Source organism: Danio rerio, chromosome 7 (genome assembly GCF_052040795.2).
Source record: "Danio rerio strain M-AB ecotype USA chromosome 7, GRCz13ab, whole genome shotgun sequence".
Lineage (NCBI taxonomy): Eukaryota > Metazoa > Chordata > Actinopteri > Cypriniformes > Danionidae > Danio > Danio rerio.
Genome location: NC_141027.1, coordinates 65,985,001 through 66,007,377, shown reverse-complemented (window position 1 = coordinate 66,007,377; position 22,377 = coordinate 65,985,001). Strand labels below are relative to the sequence as shown.

Below are 22,377 nucleotides of genomic sequence, written 5' to 3'. Positions count from 1 at the left end.
AGAAAATAAATGAATGAATGAATAAAATAGGCACTGTCCTAACTGCATAGTTGCAATCTAATCAACTACATTCTTGCCTTAAAAAGCCTCAAAAGTCCATTATTTTGTCCAACAGCAGAGATATCTGTCAAACTGTTTTGAGTATATTGATTTGCTGTCAATATATGTGGGTGGAGTAATACACAAGGGTGAAGAGGCTGTACAAGTGCTGTTATTGTAGAATATTGCACAGAGCATTGCATCAGCCAATCAGGTTTAAGTACCAAACAGAACAACATTGCATATGATGCCACAATCTTGACACACCTGTCTTTTTGGAGCATAGGCACTGTGGGGTATACAGAAATTTTCAGATCTCTCCAGAGATAAGGAATAGGATTTGTGTCTGGGCGCCGGCTGGGCCACTAAAAGACATTCACTGAGTTGTGAAGCCACTGTATTTATATTTTGGTGGTGTGCTTTGGGTCATTGTCCTGCTGGAAGATAAACCGTCACCCCAGTCTGAGGTCAAGGGCACTATGAAGCAGGTTTTCATTCAGGATGTCAGAATGTACATAGCTGCAGTCATCTTTCCCTCTATCCTGGTACCACCATGCTTCACTGTAGGGATGCCATTAGCCTGGTGATGAGCAGTGACTAGATTTCTCAAAACCCAACACCTGGGATTCACTCCAAGAGTTATTGATCACCTCCCTGACTAAGACATTTTACCTTCATTGATCACTCAGTTTAGATCCTGGTGGTTCCAAATATCATTCATTTATGAATGGTAGACGGCACTATGCTCAATGGAACTTGCAGAGCACCAGAATTATTATTTTTTTCAGTAACCTTCCCCTGCCTTGTGCCTCAAGACGATCCTGTATTGGAGATCTACAGACAATTCCTTTGTTTTCATGCTTGGTTTGTGCTTTGACATGCACTGTCAACCCTGGGACCTTATATAGACAGGTGTATGTCTTTTCAAATCATGTCCAATCAACTGAATTGACCATAGGTGAACTCCATTGAAGCTGCTGAAACATCTCAAGAATGATCAGTGGAAGCAAAATGTACCGGAGCTAAAATTAGAGCTTCACTGCAAAGGCTGTGAATACTTATGTACATGTGATTTTTCAGCTTTGTTAATTTGAATAAATTTGCAAACAAACAAATGTGGAAAAAGTGAGGCACTATATATATATATATATATATATATATATATATATATATATATATATATATATATATATATATATATATATATATATATATATATATATATATATATATATATCATAATATAGTTTTGTCATATCCCAGCCCTAATACCAACAACATTACCAAGTAAATAAAAAGTCCCAATCATTCTAGAGAAAAAAAAAAAAAAGTGTGTGATGGATGTAGGTAGTATATGTCTCTCCACAGTCTCTCTGCAAGCCTTCAGTCTCCCCCCAGACTCTTCTCGCATCTCCACTACCTTGCAGTACATCTGAACAAATCACTCAGCTTTTCCCCAGCGCCTCACCTGCTGATCTCTCTTCTTTCCCCCTCTGCTTTCCCCATCCTTCCCCACTGCTGCTGCCGCTTTCGGCCCGGGGTGTGATCTGTTGTCCACCCTATTTCCAGCTGCCATTATTGATCGCCACAGTTGGGTCTAATTATCCGAGTTCGGCTTGCAAAGCATGCTGGGAGCTGTGTAGCACTTAGCCTGTAGATTGAAAGGAGTCAATACAGCACTTAGTGAAAAATGATTAAAATGACTCGGAATAAGGGCACATAAAGTCTGTTTATGTTACGTTCAGAAAAGCCCAGCGGCAGAGGTCAAAAAGAATTCAGATTGGACATGAGCACGGAAAAGAGACGAGCGTAAACAAGGAGAGAGAATGGGAATAGGATAAAGTGTTAGCAAAAAGCCTCGTCAATCATCTCCTACTCGTAGAGTCCTCGTATGTGCATTTATGTGTAATGTATTCTTAAAACGAGCCAGGGAATAGGCTGCCACTGCTAAACAAAAAAGCATAATCGTGATGAAGAGATAGGATATGGCAATTCAATCAGTGTTTTGCCACAGTTACTTTTCTCCTTTTTGTCCCAGTATGAAGCAGAAAGCTAATCAGCATGACATCTCTGCCCTCTCCAGCCCCGCAGGCAATTAGAGTTGTGACTTTTAGAGTTCAATATGTACTGTAAAGAAAGACTTTTTTTTTTTTGAGCTGGTGCTAACAACTTTTTAATCCTGTCACTCACTTATGTGCTTTTTTTTTTTTTTTTTTTTAAAAATCCACCAGATTACAAGGACCTATTCAGTGAGGCCTTGGGTTTGAAATGACTGTCAGAACAAGCCGCAAGCCACGATTCAGGGGACGAGTCACCTTTCAAATGTAATAAAACGCCATGCATGGAATTTCGATCACATGCTATTCATTTGAAGTTTTTTCTTTATTTTAAGTCCAAAATCTTGCCACTCACGACTTGACATTGTCCAGGTCAGTGCACCTTTGAACGCGGAGACTCAGACAGCAATTTTAGACTTCTGTTTTTGTCTTTTAAAAGACATATTTAAATATGACCTCTGACTGAGAATGGAGCTGGAAATCTTTAAAGAATGGACTATTGAAGTGATAATGTAGCTACGGAATGTCGAATAAAAAAAAGCTTAAATAACTTGAAACTCTCAATAGAAAAAAAGGTGATATGCACAATTCCCTTATCATTTCAAAGGAACTGGCCAGTATGTCATTAGCTTTAGCACTGCCGATTTCAGCAAATGGCTTTAATTGAATGCACACAGAAGGCTTCGGCAAAGAAAACCACCTAAGTTTGCAGAAAGCCCGGCTGTTTCATTTGTAGCTTTGGATTTGTTAAAAGTGACATGGACAGACTCATTTGAGGGTCACATAAAGTCTGACACACTTTTTTTTCTGTAAAACTTGGCTAATTTACATGTCTGGTACCTTTAGAATTTGTTACAATTACCCTTAAGGAATACATTTATTATTATTATTATTATTATTATTATTATTATTATTATTATTATTATTATTATTATTATTATTATTATTATTATTATTAATTATTCATTCATTCATTCATTCATTTTCTTTTTGGCTCAGTCCCTTTATTAATCTGGGGTCGCCACAGTGGAATGAACTGCCAAATAATCCAGCATATGTTTTACGCATTGGTTTCCCCTCCAGCTGCAACCCATCTCTGGGAAACATCCATACACACTCATTTAAAATCATACACTATGGACAATTAAGCCTACCCAATTCACCTGTACCACATGTTTTAAGACTTGTAGGGGAAACTTACGCAAACACAGGGAGAACATGCACTCAGAAACGCCAACTGACCCAGCCGAGATTCGAACCAGTAACCTTCTTGCTGTGAGGCGACAGCGTTACCTACTGTGTCACCGTGTCACCTATTATTATCATTATTATTAATATTATTATTATTAATAATATTATTAGTAGTAGTATTTGTAGTAGTAGAAGTAGTACTAAATTCCAAATTGATATTTTAGTTTGCAACAGTGCATTCAGCCAATATTTATTGGATATTATGCATTTAGTTAAATATTAAACAAATGAAAAAAAAAAAAACTAATGAACGAATGAACAAAAGAACAATTGGTGTCAAATGTATTTATTTATTTAACAAAACATTCCACATGCGTACAAATTGATGATTGTTTTAAGTGTTGAAAACAGTGTGTGTTTACATAGGTAAATTTATAATTTTACAGTGTTAAGTAATATTAATCAACTATATTACTTGTAATGAGTGGCATAACTACTAACAGTGGCATAAAATGGTCTTAAAATGGCTATAATATTCCATTACAGCAGATTTTGGTGCAATATATTGTACAACAACAAATGGATTTCATGATGGACCTACTTCCCACAACTGTTTCCAGAATTACATGCTTTCCCCCCCATTTACCCACAAACGGCGCACTGCAGGACATGCTTACATTACTCCACCAGGAGGCCTTGGTTTGGAAGATGGACTCATCTTTCAAAGCACTGGCTTTACTTTGCTTCACTCTTCAGCAGGTGAAGTGATGGATGAATGGTGAGGGTAAGAGACAGACGTGTGAATAAATAGATTGAGAGGGAGAGAGCTTGACGGATAAATAGACTGGATGAATAACAAATAGTTGCATGACGCACCGAGAGTTACTGTAAAATTATCATGCGATACTGTATGTAAATCATATCATGTCACAGTACATTCCTTTGAAGTTTAACTATGTAAGACCAGGTATCTCTGTTTTTCAGGGACAATACTGATTTGTGTTGCTTTGATGTAATTAATGAAAAAATCTACAAAATACATCGTCTCCATATGTTATTATTTTTAAATCACAGATAGTCATAAGTGAGATTTACATTTTATTTTCAGCACTCAACTAGAAAATGCCACTGCTTTGCTTATCAGAAATATGAGCACTTATATGTGGAAAGAATATGATGGTTAAACGTGGTTTACCCTTCATAAGAAAACCTTGGTAATCAAAGACATTATGAGCAGATGTTTATTTATGCATTCATGTGTGCAGGCATCTGTTCAGAATGACTGAGGCTCTTATGCATTTATTAAAACATACGGAAGCTGAGGTGCTGATATTTAAAGAGACCTGGTGTCAAACACAATAAAACCTATTGCAAAATGTGTAATTCATTCATTCATTCATTCATTCATTCATTCATTCATTCATTCATTCATTCATATAGTGTAATTTCTTAATTCATCCATTCTTTCCTTCATTTATTCACGTTCATGTGTTCATTCATTCATTAATTACTTAATCTGTTTGTTCATTCATTCATTCATTGAATGAATGTTTAAAAGGGGATACCTCTCAAACAATTTTAGAAGCTGTCATTTATTCATTCATTCATTCATCCATACATTTATTCATTCATTCATTCATTCATTCATTCATTCATTCATTCATTCATTATTTTTTTCATTAAAATGTTTATTTATTTGTTCGTGCATTTGTTCATTAATTCATCATTCATACATTCATTCGTTCATCTTTCATTCATTCATTCATTCATTCATTCATTCATTCATTCATTCATTCATTTATTCAATCATTCATTAATTCATTCATTCATTCATATAGTGTAATTTCTTAATTCATCCATTCTTTCATTCATTTATTCCAGTTCATGTGTTCATTCATTCATTAATTACTTAATATGTTTGTTCATTCATTCATTCATTGAATGAATGTCTAAAAGGGGACACCTCTCAGACAATTTTAGAAGCTGTCATTTATTCATTTACCCATACATTCAATTATTCATTTACCCATACATTCAATTATTCATTTATTCATTCATTCATTCATTCATTCATTCATTCATTTATTCAATCATTCATTCATTCATTAATTAATTAATTCATTCATTCATATAGTGTAATTTCTTAATTCATCCATTCTTTCCTTCATTTATTCACGTTCATGTGTTCATTCATTCATTAATTACTTAATCTGTTTGTTCATTCATTCATTCATTGAATGAATGTCTAAAAGGGGATACCTCTCAGACAATTTTAGAAGCTGTCATTTATTCATTCATTCATTTATCCATACATTCAATTATTCATTCATTCATTCATTCATTAATTCATTCATTCAGTCATTCATTCATTTATTCAATCATTCATTCATTCATTCGTTCATTCATATAGTGTAATTTCTTAATTCATCCATTCTTTCATTCATTTATTCCAGTTCATGTGTTCATTCATTCATTAATTACTTAATATGTTTGTTCATTCATTCATTCATTGAATGAATGTCTAAAAGGGGACACCTCTCAGAAAATTTTAGAAGCTGTCATTTATTCATTCATTCATTTATCCATACATTCAATTATTCATTCATTCATTCATTCATTCATTCATTCATTCATTCATTCATTCATTCATTCATTCATTCAGTCATTCAGTCATTCATTATTTTTTTCATTAAAATGTTTATTTATTTGTTCGTGGATTTGTTCATTCATTCATCATTCATACATTAATTCGTTCATCATTCATTCATTCATTCATTCATTCATTCATTCATTCATTCATTCATTCATTCATTCATTCATTCATATAGTGTAATTTCTTAATTCATCCATTCATCCATTCTTTTATTCATTTATTCATGTTCATGTGTTTATTCATTCATTAATTACTTAATCTGTTCGTTCATTCATTCATTCATTCATTCATTCATTCATTCATTCATTCATTCAGTCATTCATTAATTTTATCTTAAAATGTTTATTTATTTGTTCATGCATTTGTTCATTCATTCATCATTCATACATTCATTCGTTCATCATTCATTCATTCATTCATTCAAATCAATGAACATCCTTTCACAATCATTCACACACATACACTACAAAGAATTTAGCCTAATCAAATCACCTGTACCACATGTCTAAAAGGGGATACCTCTCAGACAATTTTAGAAGCTGTCATTTATTCATTCGCTCAATACTTAAGGTCTTGGTCTCTTGTTTATCTTCACAGCATCCATGTGAGAAAAAAAAAAAAAAAAAAAACACATCTTAACTCTTTCGTAAAATGGAGTTGCTGTTTAATATATAGTAAATCGGACTCAGTAGTATTGCTGCGCAAAAACACGTTCTGAATGCATGTTACACTTCCAACTGTACATTGTGTTTTCTTCTTCTTCTTAATGAGTTTTGAGGTAAGTGACATTTCACTGCCATTCACCGACAGTAAGACAGGCTCATCCAGTTCATAAAACTTTTTAAAATCGAAATCTTAAGCGGAATATGTCTCTTCATAAAAGCCAACGTATCAGCACTGCTACACTGAAAACATATGATTCGATTTGCGCTTCTGATTGGTTCTCAGGATATAAAGTTTTTAGCTGTCAAAGGCAAGTGGCATTTAGCTGCTTTTACCGACAAACTGTTATTTCTGAATGTGTTGACGCTGGGATTTAGATGATTTAAAGCAAATCTATTTGTTGATGGTGTAGTACATGCCTAAAGCATTCACTCAATGCCATTATCTCATTTTTGGCGGAAGTGACATTTAGCGGCTTTTGCATCTGAACTCTTTATATATAAATGCGATTTAGGCTAGGGTTTAGTTTAGGTTATATGTTTATTATCTATAAGTGGTGTAAAACATTTCCCTTATTTTTAAATCCATATTATTTATACCACACTTCTTAATTTAACTTTAATTTCATAAACTACATATTAAATATTATTATTATTATTATTATTATTATTATTATTATTATTATTATTTTTACATCTTTACACATACATTTCCCTCAATCAGTCTGGGTCATACATTATACATTCCACATGACTGCATCTGTTTTACATCACATTAACAGACCAACCAAACTTCTCTCATCACTCTCCATTTGTTGATAATTCTTTCATTCATGATTTTCATCTGCCTTTTTCAACAGATACCTTATCGGGTGACACTTAGTGAAAAATGTGTGTGTGTTCTGAGTTTGTGCCGAGAGAAGAGAGAGAGAGAGAGAGAGAGAGAGAGAGAGAGAGAGAGAGAGAGAGAGAGAGAGAGAGAGAGATTTTTTGATTTTACAAATCCTTTTATTAACAAGCAATTATTTAACAATTGATTTACAGCTCAAATCAATTCATTTATAAAAAACAGCTCTTCATTAATGACAGAACACAAGCCATCATCGCAACACCATTCAATTTTAAACACATTAATTGCTTTCATCATTTTATAGTAATTAAAATCAACAATAATTCTTGATTTTACTAGGTTTTTAAAAACTACTACAATGTTTTTACCATTCCTCTTTTCTATTTCATTTTTTCTTGTAATATAAATAGCTGATTTTGCTTGACCAAAAATAAAATTCAATAATTGACATTTATATTTGTTTTGTCTTTTATATTTAAAACCTAATATAAAACATTGTTTCGTAAATAAAAAACCAAGTAAAGAAACTAAAACATTTAAAAGATCAAACAGAGGAGCAAGTCTTTTACAATACATAAAACAGTGAAAAATTGTTTCCCTTTCTAAACAAAACGGACATTGATCACTCACACTAGAATTTATTTTAGTCACAAACGCATTAACAGCTATAGCACCGTGTAAAATTCTCCACTGCAAATCCCCCGATCTTTTATTCAATGGTGGTTTATACAATATTCTCCATTCTGGTTTTTCTTCTTCTACTAAACACAGTTTATCTCTCCACACAGTGTCAGATCTCTCTTTTAAAGTACACTTATTATTTAGTTTCACAATATTTTTATAAAGTACTTTCCCTTTAACTGTATTAAAATCAACATTCCCATTTTCCTTAAAACATAACAATGGACTATTAATCTCAGAATTTTCAATATTAGGTGTAAGTCTAATGTCTGGGAAACAATATTGATCATTAGGGAAAATAATACCTTGACTGTAACCTTCAATTAAAATTTTTTCTTTTTCATTTAAAAAACTTTTCAAAACATTCAAAAATTTTGTAACAAACCTCACCGATCTAATTCCCATATATAAAGCAACATTTTCTGCATCTCTTAGTCCAAAACCCGCCTTGTCAACAATGTCTCTTAGTTTGGTCATTTTGTTGGAAATAAGCAATTCTTTTAGTCCTGGGGTATCATCTTTTGTTACATCAAGGCGACTGCCAAGAAGTACTGGTTCTTCAAGCAGCCAGAAAAGAGATGTTGTTGAATCTGCCTGCGAATGTTTAAAAAGTCCCCATACTTTAAAAATACTTTTGTAAAAAGAAGGTATTCCAGTCAGATCTAGATGCACATTATCTGTCAAAAAAAGTGACGCATGAAGATTCAAGCCATTTATTCCACGTAGGATGCATTGAGCTAAAGGCCTCCACACGAGATTTTCAGGCCCATACAACAACTTCTGAACGAATTGTAGTCTATATGTGGCTCCCCTGCTCACAAGATTCACCAACCCTTGGCCACCTTCATCTCTTGGCAGAAACAGAACACTTTGAGGTGTCCAGTGCAAATTGTCCCAAAAGAAGTTGACCAGTTCTCCTTGAATTTTTGGTAAGAGTCCAGCAGGTGGATCAACACAAGCAAGTTTATGCCACATAGAGGAACTCACCAAATTGTTAATAATGAGTGTTCGTCCTCTGTAAGAAAGTTGTGGGAGCAACCATTTCCACTTCTGTAAACGACTTTGAATTTTTTCAAGCAATCCGTTCCAGTTTTGTTGAACAAAGTCACTTTCACCTAGGTAAACTCCAAGGTATTTTAAAAAACCCCTCTTCCATTTTAATCCTCCAGGTAATAAGGGAGGGTCTCTTTTCCAGTCACCTATGAGAAGTGCTTCACTTTTTTCCCAATTAACTTTAGCAGAAGAAATCTTTTTAAAATTGTTAATAATACATTCCAGTCTTCTTACATCATCAGTGTTAGTTATAAAAACAATAACATCATCTGCATATGCTGAAAGTTGCACTTGAGCATTACAGTGGGGTATAGAAAAACCTTTTAATTCCGCTCTTATTCTGTGTAGAAGAGGTTCAATGGCAATGGAATATAACATTCCTGACATAGCACAACCCTGTCTAACACCTCTCTGTACATCAAAAGGAGCGCTTAAACCACCATTGATTTTGAGTACACTTTGAATGTTACTATACATTACCTCAATCATTTTTATAAAATGAGTACTAAAACCAAAAACCTTTAAAACTTTTTTCAAATACTCATGTTCAACACGATCAAAAGCTTTCTCTTGATCTAATGAGATCAATCCACAATTAATACCAAATAATTTAGCAACTTCTAACGCATCCCTAATTAAAAAAATATTATCAAAAATTGATCTATTTGGTATAGAGTAATTTTGATTAGGCTGTATAATTTGGTCCAGTACTTTACTTAGTCTTACAGCTAAAGCCTTTGATAAAATTTTATAATCTGAACACAAAAGTGACACAGGTCTCCAGTTACCTATTTTTTGAAGATCTCCTTTTTTGGGTAAAAGAGTAATAACTGCTCTTCTACAACTCAAAGGCAATGATCCTTTATTTAAACTGTCATTTAAAACTAAAAACAAATCTTCACCAATCACTGGCCATAAAACTTTATAAAAATCAACAGGAATTCCATCAATGCCAGGCGATTTGCCATTTTCCATGCTCATCATTACTGTATATAATTCATCTTGTGATATAGGCAGCTCAAGCATTGCATTGGATTCATCATCAACTTTAGAGAGATTTTCAAAAAAAACTGAGTTTTCAACATCCCTCTGTAATACTTCACATTTATATAAAGATGAATAAAAATTAACTGCATATTTGCGAATCTTACTAGAATCTGTAATATCTTCTCCTGTTTCAGACTTTAGTGAATGTATTAATCGGCTTTTTCCATTCTTTTTTTCCAAATTGAAGAAAAATTTTGAAGGTGCATCCATTTCTGAAATATTTTGAAACCGAGAACGAATTAAAGCACCCTTTGCTTTTACATTCAATAAATCTGCAAGTAAATCTTTTTTAGTTTTACTTTCTTCAAAATCAGTGCTATTATTTGTAGAAGCTGTTGTATTTAAAAGTTCTGTTATACTTTTTTCTAACTCTTTCATTGCTCGCATTGTTTCTTTAGTAACATTAAAAGTGTACTCTTTACATAACTGTTTAATTTGTATTTTCCCGCAATCCCACCATTGTTGCAGTGAAGAATACATTTGTTTTTGTTTTTTAAAATTTTCCCAAAAAACTGAAAAAAATTCTTTAAAATTTTCATCATTTAAAAGTGATGTATTAAAGTGCCAGTATGCACTTTTTACTTTCACCGAATTGACAAAAATCTTACAAATAACCGCACAGTGGTCAGAAAACCCAACAGGAATTATACGACAATCTTTGACATAATTTATTTGAAACTTAAACATATAGAACCTGTCAAGTCTTGCCATAGAAATTTGGTTATCTTTGCTATGTACCCAAGTATATTGTCTATCATTTAAATGTACATTTCTCCACACATCACATAAATCACAAACTTGTACTAAATTCTTCATTTCTTTCTGCGAAGCATTATGTGGTTCTAAATGATTTCTATCCATTTTATCATTTTCTGTGCAATTAAAATCTCCACCTAAAAACAATAAATCTTCTGAATCTACATTATTGATAACATCACAAAACTTCTTTAAAAAAATTATTCTTTCAGCTCCTTTATTAGGAGCATAAATATTTAAAAACACCATTGTTGCATGTTCAAACTTGACTTTGACTTTCAAAAAACGGCCTTTAACTATTTCTTCTGTTTCAACAGACAGTGGAGACACTGTCTTAGAAAACAAAACAGCTACTCCTCCACTGTTGTAAGCCAAATGGCTCATAAAAATCTGACCATCCCAATCTTTCTTCCAGTTTATTTCATTAAGATTGTCACTATGTGATTCTTGAATAAACGTGACATCTAGGCGTTTCATTTTTATGAATTCAAATAAACACATTCTTTTCTGACTGTCTCTAGCACCATTTAAATTGAGAGTTCCAATGCTAAACACCCTCATAGTAAATGATGTTTTAAAAAAAAAAGAAACAATCAGAAATACTGCAACCTTAACCAAGAACAAATTACACCAAATCTGGTTTTTCATCAAGGAGGTTTTTTTTCTTTACTTTACCCACTAATTTCCTTAGACGATAAACCTCTGTGTCTATGAATGCACCTTCTCTAGTCAGAATCTTTACATCTTTCACGAAAGCAGAAACATCTTCAAAATAATCCTCAGCCTCCACGTTTGGTAAAAATTTTGTTTCCCTCAGAAATTTCTTGATTCCCTCAGCCGTATATCTTTGTGTTTGACTTTCACTTTCATTTTGCGATGAAAATGAATAAACTGAAGAACTGGAATCAGAAGAATCAGCATCGTTATCTGATATTATATAATCAGCCTTACTCTTGTCTTTTTTTGCTTGTTTGATCATTTTGTTTTCACTGACTTTTTTTCTTTTATTAGGAACTTTAAAGATTTGCTCTGGTTCAATTTCCATTTCCACTATCCCTTCACCTGTACTTTCCTTAGCTGTTCCAGCTGTGGAAAAAGTTGCCTTTTGGCTACTTGTGTCATCCTTAGAATTAATTGAGGTTTGAACAGCAGACGAGCCTGCTACTACCTCTGCCATAGTAGGAGCCACCGCACCTCCCCCGCCTCTCTCCTCAGAGACCGCAGCATCAGCCGCAGGTGCAGCGGCATCTACCGCGACAGACGCAGCCGCAGAAGACTCGCCTTGTACGTCTCCCTGACCTGTCTCACCTCCACTTGTACACGATCGAATTAAATGCCCAATTTTTCCGCACCCGAAGCACTTCATTATGCTCTCGGATGTTGCGTAAATGGTGTAATTGAACCCATCTACTTTGACATTAAACGATAGGTTTAATTCGTCATTGTTGTCTTTCAGAATCATATAAACTTGTCTTCTAAAAGACATCACATGTTTCAGCATGGGTGATTTACACCCAAGAGCTATTTTCCTGATCGGTGAAACTAATTTGCCAAAAGAAGATAATTCTTTTGCAATGCATGCATCGGAAACAAACGGAGGTATGTTTGACACAATAATTTTCCTGGATGGACTACTAAGAGGAAGTACAGGTATGAGTTCATCATTTATCACCACTCCTTTTTGCACAATCTCATTAGTTTTTTCTATCGTGTTCAAAAACAAAACAACCGCATTGTTCATCCTAGAAGCTGAAACCACCGATGAACATCCCACTACTTCGCCAACCGCTAGAATACAATCCTCCACACTGGCCTTACACATGATTTTAATTCCATGACGCCGAGTCAAACTTTCACAAACTGCGTCTCCTGACGACGCCATACCTCCCGGCAACAAAACACGCCGGGAGTAAACTCACTACACTCACAAACACTAACCAAAAGCACACGTATACAAACAACAAACAAAGAAAGAAAAGTTAGAAAGAGAACCATTCAAACTCACCGCACTTTCCCAACACTCGCTCACCACACACTCGCTCAGGCACATGCGCACACGCACAGAGAGAGAGAGAGAGAGAGAGAGAGAGAGAGAGAGAGAGAGAATGCGGATATGTGTGAGTAGGATTAAGTGCACAGTCCTCTTATCTCACAAACACATTCTCAGGTGTCAAAAGTTTTACCTCCCTAATAGTCAGATAGCGAATGTGTGTGAGAGCCAAAGAAAGCGAGAGAAGGCGGGGTGCTAGTCAGAAAAAATGGAAATCTTGGCATTACAAAAGAGCAACCACTAGGACAGAACTACCAGCCGTAAAATGAGTCTTCACTGAGGTCAGTGCACTACATGCGACATACAATAATGCAGCCGCTGTAAAATCATCCAGAATCAACAGTTTGTCTCGGTTTGTGCCCGTTCTGTGTATCTGCATTTGTGTGTGGGAGGCGACCATCTGAGAGACGATATTATGATACTAAACACCTCTAAATAAAGCTAATTTATGTAAAGATGAGTGACAGGGTGTAGTGCACTCATTCCAGGCGTTAGTCTGAGAGGGCGCATGTGATTGACGCTGTTAATTGGGTCATGATGCTCAGCTCATCTTCGTTTTCAAGCACGCATCGTCATCAAAACCAACACTGGAGAGCTTTCTGTACCGTTGAAAATAAAAATATGAAGTGTGTATGAAAATATATACACAATCATGATAATTTTCCCCCTCATACACAGACGTCATAACAGGTGTCTTGACATTTTAGATTATGCCACCAACACTGTACATGGATGGTTCTGACGTTGGGTTAGGGATTAGGTAAGTTAGGGTGATATTACAGCTCGATATTCCCCATTAAAGTGTACACTGGTAGCAAAATCTGATGGGTAGCATATTGCATCATCAAAATGTGCTACCTACTTTTTGAATGGGAGGTAAGAAAATCTGACAAGGTAGAACAAATCGACAGAACAAAAGGCACAATACCCCAAAATGCATAGCTGGATGGATGGATAAATATATGTTTTGTTTGGTCTTGTAAAAGTCACTGATGCCAGCCAGTTATTTTTTTATTATTATTATTTTTTTTTATTTATTTGTTTATTGGTTATTTACTTACTTATGGGTCTGGGCAATTAATCAAAAAGTAATTGAACATTAAGAACCTATCAATCAAATTTTTCCAAGTCGTTTTTTTTTTTTTCCCTATCTTTTGTGGAGTCAAGTAACCCCGCTCGGTTAAGGCTGATTTAATCTTCTGCGTCGAGTGCACGGGTATGGTCTGGCCATATCAGATAGTCACGGGTATGAACCTCTCCATATGGAAACTTTTGTTTTTGTGTTATGACTAAAGTTGTTTCACATATGCCGGTTACAATCTTAAATGAGCAAGTTTTAGCTTCTTATTCATTAAAGCAGGGGTTCCCAAACTTTTCAGACCGCGACCCCCAAAATGACAATGCCAGTGACTCGTGACGCCCAATATCCTCTGAGGTGGTTATAAATACAGAAACCTTGCATGCAATGGCACACACACACCAATGGACCCAAGTCTATTCTTCTTTTATTTTATTTTATTTTTTTTATGTATGAGAGCTGTAAATGGGCCACAAAGTTTAACCAGGTGTTATGAAATCTGCTGCATCTGACGCTATTGCTGTGTCTTTAATAAAAATGCAATTTCCCCAGGGGTTACAATCCAATAGAAGTAGTAACTATAAGCTACTATAGTAACTATATATGGTATAAACTACTGTTTTTTTTTTTTCTCTTCAGAAGGTTATGGATAAAATATGGTAATTCTTATGGTTTAATAAAAAAAAAAAGATTTTTGGAAACCACCAGGCGACCCCCCTTCATTGTCCCACGACCCCTCGGGGGGTCCCGACCCCCACTTTGAGAACATTGCATTAAGGTACCGTTTCAACTACCTGACCCGCATGGTGTTTTTTTTTTACCCATAACCAAATCATAAATAAATAAAGATAAATTGCACACAAATTACCATCTGTCAATCACTTTTTTTCAGTGGGACATAAATAGGTACAGTGGTGTGTCATTATAATGGTGTCGACAAACTTGCTTGGTAAAAAAGGTGCACAACCAACAGGAACCAGCCAACAGTATATGAGGTTTTCGCTAAAATTACTAAGTACAAGCGTGAAAGAGGAAGATTGTTATTCATTTAGTGTGTGTATATACAGTCAAGTCCACAATTAGTCACACCCCTTCCTATGTAAATATGTTTTTTTCTATTTTTTTCTATGGAGAATTTTTTTAAATCCTTTGATGATGTGCTACAGTGGGAATTTTCAAAATGTAAAAATAACGTCTGCATAGATTAACAATAATGTATAATGATTAACTGCTGTTGAAGTTTACCACATTTCCTCAGAAATTTGCAGTTATAATGTTACCTTAAATGTTCTACAACTGTGCATATGCTGATGTGTGTGGAGAGGTTCAATGCTAAATCTAGTATGTACAGTTTACTTGTGGTGTACAATGAACATTTTAGGAGATTATCAAAACTTTCCCAGTTGATAAAAGGCACAGCTCATCATAAAAAGTTTCAACCATTGGATGAAATAGCATTGAGGATCAGACTAAAAGTTTTTGGGTTTCTAGAAGAACAAATTCAAGTGTCTCGACTCATACAAGTATTGGGCATTGGGCGAAATGGCATGAGATGAAAAGGCATTGGGCAAAAAGGCATGGGCCATAACACGTCACTTAAAAAAAATAAATAAATAAAATGTTTTTTTTTTTATTTCCCTCAATGTGCCATAAAATAGGCGGTAATCGCAGAAGCATTTAGGCCCACACTGAATCTGTGTGCACAGAAATATGCAGTGTAAATGTGTGTAAATGTATATATTTTTTCAGCTTTTAAAATAATTTCAGTAATATTATTGACTATTATGAAAATATTTGGATGATTTTTTTACAATACAGTTTGAAATTAATATTTTAAGTATTATTCTTTTAGTAGATATTGTATTAGAGTTTTGCTTTGATTACCATATATATGGATCTAACTGGATTTGCATTGTAAACATTCAATAAAAGTAAAAAAAAGTTATTTTTATTTTATTTCATATTTTAAGTTTTTAGTTATGATACTCCCAAAATCATTCCTCATAGGTATGCGGATTTTAAACAAAATTCTGTAGATTCTGGGTGAGGCAGTGGCGCTGTAGGTATTGCTGTCACCTCACAGCAAGAAGGTTGCTGGGTCGCTGGTTCGAACTTCGGCTCAGTTGGTGTTTCTGTGTAGAGTTTGCATGTTCTCCCTGCCTTCGTGTGGGTTTCCTCCGGGTGCTCCGGTTTCCCCCATAGTCCAAAGACATGTGGTACAGGTGAATTGGGTAGGCTAAATTGTCCGTAGTGTATGAGTGTGTGTGTGGATGTTTCCCAGAGAAGGGTTGTGGCTGGAAGGGCATCCGCTGCGTAAAAACTTGCTGGATAAGTTGGTGGTTCATTCTGCTGTGGCTGCCCCGGATCGATAAGGGGACTGGGCCGACAAGAAAATGAATGAATCTGTAGATTCTGTCTGACCCATCTTATAGGCTACTACTGTCATAGCTATTTAAAATATTTTGCCACATGAATCAGTTTATAATTATTTATAATATTTGTGTGGTCTCAAGAGTAGTTTGCTCTATATAACACGTTTCTCCCTTAAAGTCACTGATTTAACTTAAAATAAATAAATAAATAAATAAATAAATAAATAAATAAATAAATAAATAAATAAATAAAATAAATCATTATCTTTGCTTATTAAGTGGCTATGCGACATTCCAAGGTACAACCACTAAATAACACAGGCTAACAGGGAATGTTTGCACATTCATATGTACCTGGGGCCTGTTTCAGAAAGGAGGTTAAGTGAAAACTCAGAGTATTTTAACCCTGAAATGAGAGAAACTCTGGGTTTTCTGTTTCAAAAAAAAACTGGCAGGTTTGTTAAACTCGAGAAAGCAGGGTAAGTCAAGCCTGTTTCTGAAAGAAAGGTAACTTTAACTCAGAGTCAGTTACCGTGGTAACTTACTCTGTGAATCTAACCTGGTCCGGAGCAGGTTTTATTCTCTAAACTCTGAGTTTCTGTTGGTCTCCTCCCCTTTTTTTAAAGACGAAGCGGTAATTCTAATTCTCTAAAACACTTTTATTGAACAAATTACAGTATGTACATTAAAAAAGGTCATCATTTGATGATGAAAATGTGTGTGAATGGACAAACCAGCAGGCTGAGCACACTGTAACACGTCTTAAATGTTGTTTTAGTCATTTTAAAATGCCTTAACTGATTCAGTATTAGTATATATTATTAATCACCTCCGAGCATCTGAAGCGTGTCAAGAGTCTCTGCGTCTCATGGCTTCAAACGCCCCCACGTGTTCACTGTATGTCAGCATTGTCTTTTGAGGCGCAAGTACATTTATTAAATAAAGAAATAAGTGACGCAGCTTCTTTTACCACAGTAAATTCTGTTTTAACTGTTGACATTTGGGATTTTGTTCTCTTTGACTCGTTGGATGGAAACGCTGCTTTATTCGCATCTTTAATACAATATTCCAGTTTTGCACATAAATTTATGTAATATATTTGGATGAGAACATAGACATTGCCTACCTTTTAGTCACACACAGAACAATAAATAATTATCTTAAATTCACTGACCTTCGACATGTACTATATATATGTACTATATCAACCTCTTTCACTTGATCAGTAAAAAGGCAGACACAAGTGCACTGTTAAATCTATTAAAACTGATAAACGTGTATAAAAGTTTAGAAAAAAATTATAAACATCACACATTACATTACTTATTTTACTATACTAAAATATTTAAATATTTCAAATGTAAAATTTCGCATTTACCTGAGCAGCTGTTTTCCCAGGCTAACTGTCTCTGTTTCACTGATGGTTGCTTCTTTTTAAATAAATACGCTCATATTTGCTATAACTTTGCATGAGCACATCAAATTCAGCTGGAGAAAGAAATGGTGATATCTTTTTTTTAAATATTGCCTTGGTCACTCGTAATATCTGCGCTCCATTAATAATGCCTTTTCATAGTCACGGTGTGCGCGCTTAACTCTGAGTTGGTCTACTCAAAGTTGATTGACCTAACTCAGATCAGCTGTTCTGAAACCGAAAACTCTAGAGTTTTTAATCTCTCGGTAAATCAACTCAGAGTTCTAGTTTAAACACCGAGTTGTTTGAACCTCCTTACTGAAACAGGCCCCAGGAGCAGGATTGGGCACCCCTGAACTAGACCATTACATTGATTAGGCAAAAACAAACTGCATTCAACTTTCCTTAGTCACGCTAAAGCAACATCAAAAAGAGGCTTCTGCTTGGTCTTAAAGCCTTTTTTCATGGTTATTTTCACATTTTAATATAGCATAGAAGTCAAAATATGAAAAATTAGCTTTTGTATGGGACAATATCTGGACCTTTATCAGTAAGGGGTCTTTCGAACCACCCAAGCCCCCCCCCCCCCCCCCCTGCCTACAGGCCTGTAAAAGACCCTTGTTGGTAGTAGTTTCTAAAAAGTAAAAATAAAGTGTCATTTCAGAAAATGTGACAGTTTGGCAGCTTTATTTGCAAGCTAAAGCAAAAGCTTAAAAGTCAAAGTACCAAGTATAGCTTTTCTCCTAACCAAAATGTAATCCACACATAGCCATCATCATCACTCCATGTTTTATTTCCTCTCACTTTATGATAAACATACAGACTCTTTCCGTCTCTCTGTAAATCTCTTGCTCACACAATATTTGCCTTATAACGCTGTCTGCAGCAACATAAACACTCACACATACACACTCTCACTCATGGAGTGGCTATGGAGTGATGGCAGCCTGCACTATGACCATATGGGAGTCATAACTCAAGCCTCGGATTGGCGTAGAAACCATCTGCCCTACAGCAGGGGAGGGATGAAGCTGTAACGCACACAGAGACACACACGTTCACCGATCAGTCCAACAGCATCGCTGCTTCCTCTTATGCTGTAAGACTTCTAATCTAAATATCTGAATAAACCTGGAAAAAAAAAGAATGGAAGCAAATGTCTATTTGCATAATCTATTCAATCCACTAGACTGCCAATATCTCAGACCACATGCTGTTTTGTGGTATCATTGGCCATCCATAAGCTCACCCTGCAGTCTTGACAGGTGAACTGTGACTGTGACTGTGTGTGTCTGCTTTGAGACCACCATAGATTAAAGCACAGACCTCTCTGGAAACTGTTATTTGGCATTAATAATAATATAATTAATTAAAATAAATTAATAAAACAAAATAGAAAATAAAATTTAAATGAATAAATAACAACAAATAAATACTTCACATAAAAAAAAAAAATAAATAAATATATATATATATATATATATATATATATATATATATATATATATATATATATATATATATATATATTATTTTCATAATCCAAAATTGTACACAGTCAATAAGTAAACATGTAGATGACTGAAAAAAATATTATTCATTCATTCATTTTCTTTTTGCCTTACTCCCTTTATTAATATGGAGTCGACACAGCAGAATGAACCGTCAACTTAACCAGCACATGGTTTATGCAGCAGATGCCCTTCCAGCTGCAACCCATCACTGGGAAAAAAAAAAATTAAATAACTAACTAACCAAATAAATGATTGAATAAATAAATAAATAAATAAATGAATAAATAAATAAATAAATAAATATTTTTTTTTTTTGTGATCCTGGACCACCACAAAGCAGTCCTATTTTTTTGAATTTGAGATTCTTTCATCTTCCCAAAACTGAATAAATAAGCTTTCAATTGACGTATAGTTTGCTTCAATTAAACATTATTTAAAACAATTTAAATGTCTAAAATCTGAGGGTTCAAGAAAATCTAACTATTGAGAAAATCACCTTTAAATTTTATAACATTTTACTCTTAACAATGTGTATTACCAAGAACAAACTAAGCTTTAAATACATTTTTACAGCATCTAAAAAGTCTTCATGGAACATACATAATAGGCATGCTTGGATCAATTGGCCGAAGATTGGTATCAGCGATAACCACATTTTATGAATGGATCAGCACTCGCCAATTTGGCCGATCATATGAAACGATCGCAGGTGTTTGTTTACAAGTTCACACTGAGGAACCAGACATGCTAGTTGAAGAGCAAAATATTGAAATGGCCTTGCATGTAGCATATAAAATAATTGAAAATTTCTGTGTTTTTGACAATGTTGCAAGTTCACTAAAACCGGGTTGAACAAAATAAAAAAGGTAAAAAATTATCTATGTTTTATTAAATATTTATTAATATACATTTTTTTAATATACTTACTGCAATAAACAAATATGTATTAATAGAGTGTGCATTTTAACGTATGCATCAAATATGCGCTCCAACCATTTTCTTGATTCAGACAGGTCAGATTCTTCTTCCAACATTTGCAGTGTTTCTAAATTGCTTTGTTAGTTATTTTTTCTTACCAATATTTTTATCTGTTTTATCTATTATTTTCTGTAAAGCTTCTTTTGACCATGACATGTCTATACTAAATGGTTATGAGAAACGTTTTTAAGGAATTAAATGCAATATCCTTCATTTATTATCTTAGGTAAGGAGAGATCTCCACTTAAGTATCACACTATAAGGGGCAAAATGTGCTTTAGGCATTATAAAGCTTGAAGCAACAGAATCGGTATTCTGTATCTGCAGATCACCAAGGAATCGATAAATAGCATTGGCTTCAAAAATCCTGATTGGAGCATTCCTAGAATATAATCTTTACCTAATATCTTAATGATTTTTGGCATAAAGAAAAAAGTTTATTTTTAACCAATTTTCAAGAGGATCATGTGCTTATGAATTTTCACAGCTGATCTCACATTTACCAATCACGATCTACCAACCATATTATTCCCTATCATATCATGAGCTCTTCTGGAGAAAGGCTTATTTGTTTTATTTTTACTAGAATAAAAGCATTTTTTTAAACATCATTTTAGAGTCAAAATTATTAGCTTCATTTAAGCTATATTTTTTGATACTCTACAGAACAAACCATCGTTATACAATAACTTGCCAAATTACCCTAACCTTCCTAGTTGATCCACATGTCAAAACTGTTTTGTCGGCAAGATGGTTATGTACATCGGCTATTAACATCTACACCTACACAACTAAACTCAACCATCACAGATAATAACGTCTACCCTAAAACAATCCTAAATGCAACCATCACAGTTACTAACATTTACAATCTTCCCCAACCCCTAACCCAGCCATCACAGTTATTAATGTTTACACCTTCTACAACCCATAAACCAACCATCAAAGTTTAACATCAACAATCTTTCCCAACCATAACAGTTATTAACGTCTACAATCTTCCCCAACCCTTAACCCAAGCATCACAGTTAATAATGTTTACACCTTCCCCAACCCTTAACTCAACCATCAAAGGTATAAAGATCAACAATCGTCCCGACCATCACAGTAATTACCGTCTATAATCTTCCCCAAAGCTTAACACAAACATCAGAATTATTAACTTCTACAATCTTCCCCAACCCTTAACCCAACCATCACAGTTATAAAAGTCTACAATTTTCCCCAAGCCTTAACCTAACCTTCACAGTTATGAATGTTTACTATTTCCTCATTCCTAAACCCAACCATCACAGTTATTAATGTTTACACATACCACAAACCAAACCCAACCATCACAGTTATTAATGTCTACAATCTTCTCCAATCCTAAACCCAAACATCACAGTTATTAATGTCTAAAATCTTCCCCAAACCTAAACCCAACCATCACAGTAATTAACATTCACACCATGGGTGACCAACCCTGTTTGGAGATTTATCTTCCTGCAGATTTTAGTTGCAACCCATATCAAACACACCTGCCTGTAATTATTAACTGGTGTTCAGCTTTTAATAAATTGGTTCAGGTGTGGTTAATCAGGGATGAAGCTGAAATCTGCAGGAAGGTAGATATCCAGAAACAGGGTTAAACACAGCTGATCTACACCTTTCCCAACCCTAAACCTAACCATCACAGTTATTAACATCTACACCTTCCCCAACCCAAAACTCAACCATCACCATTATCAATGTTTACACCGTCCACAACCCTTAACCCAAACCTCAGTTATTAATATCTACACATTCCTTAACCCTAAACACAACCATCACAGTTATTAATGTGTACACCTTTCACAACCATTAACCCAACCACCAGTTATTAAAATCTACACCTTGCCTAACCCTAAACTCAACCATCACAGTTATTAAAGTTTACACCTTCCACAACCCTTCACACAACCATCACAGTTATTAACGTCTACAATCTTACCCAATCCTAA

General features: G+C 34.5%; 1 protein-coding gene and 1 long non-coding RNA gene across 3 annotated transcripts in view; one reads left to right on the top strand and one right to left on the bottom strand.

Annotated features, from left to right (window-relative positions):
• LOC147843249 (uncharacterized) overlaps nucleotides 1-7,906 on the top strand; it is a 650,118-nt gene extending 642,212 nt beyond the window's left edge. The window contains exon 2 of the long non-coding RNA XR_015496421.1: nucleotides 7,486-7,906. This is a non-coding gene — a long non-coding RNA (uncharacterized LOC147843249). The remainder of the gene's footprint in view (nucleotides 1-7,485) is intronic.
• Nucleotides 1-22,377, bottom strand: part of LOC147843244 (uncharacterized) — a 1,033,179-nt gene that overhangs the window by 21,056 nt on the left and 989,746 nt on the right. The gene's annotated exons all lie outside the window — the stretch shown is intronic.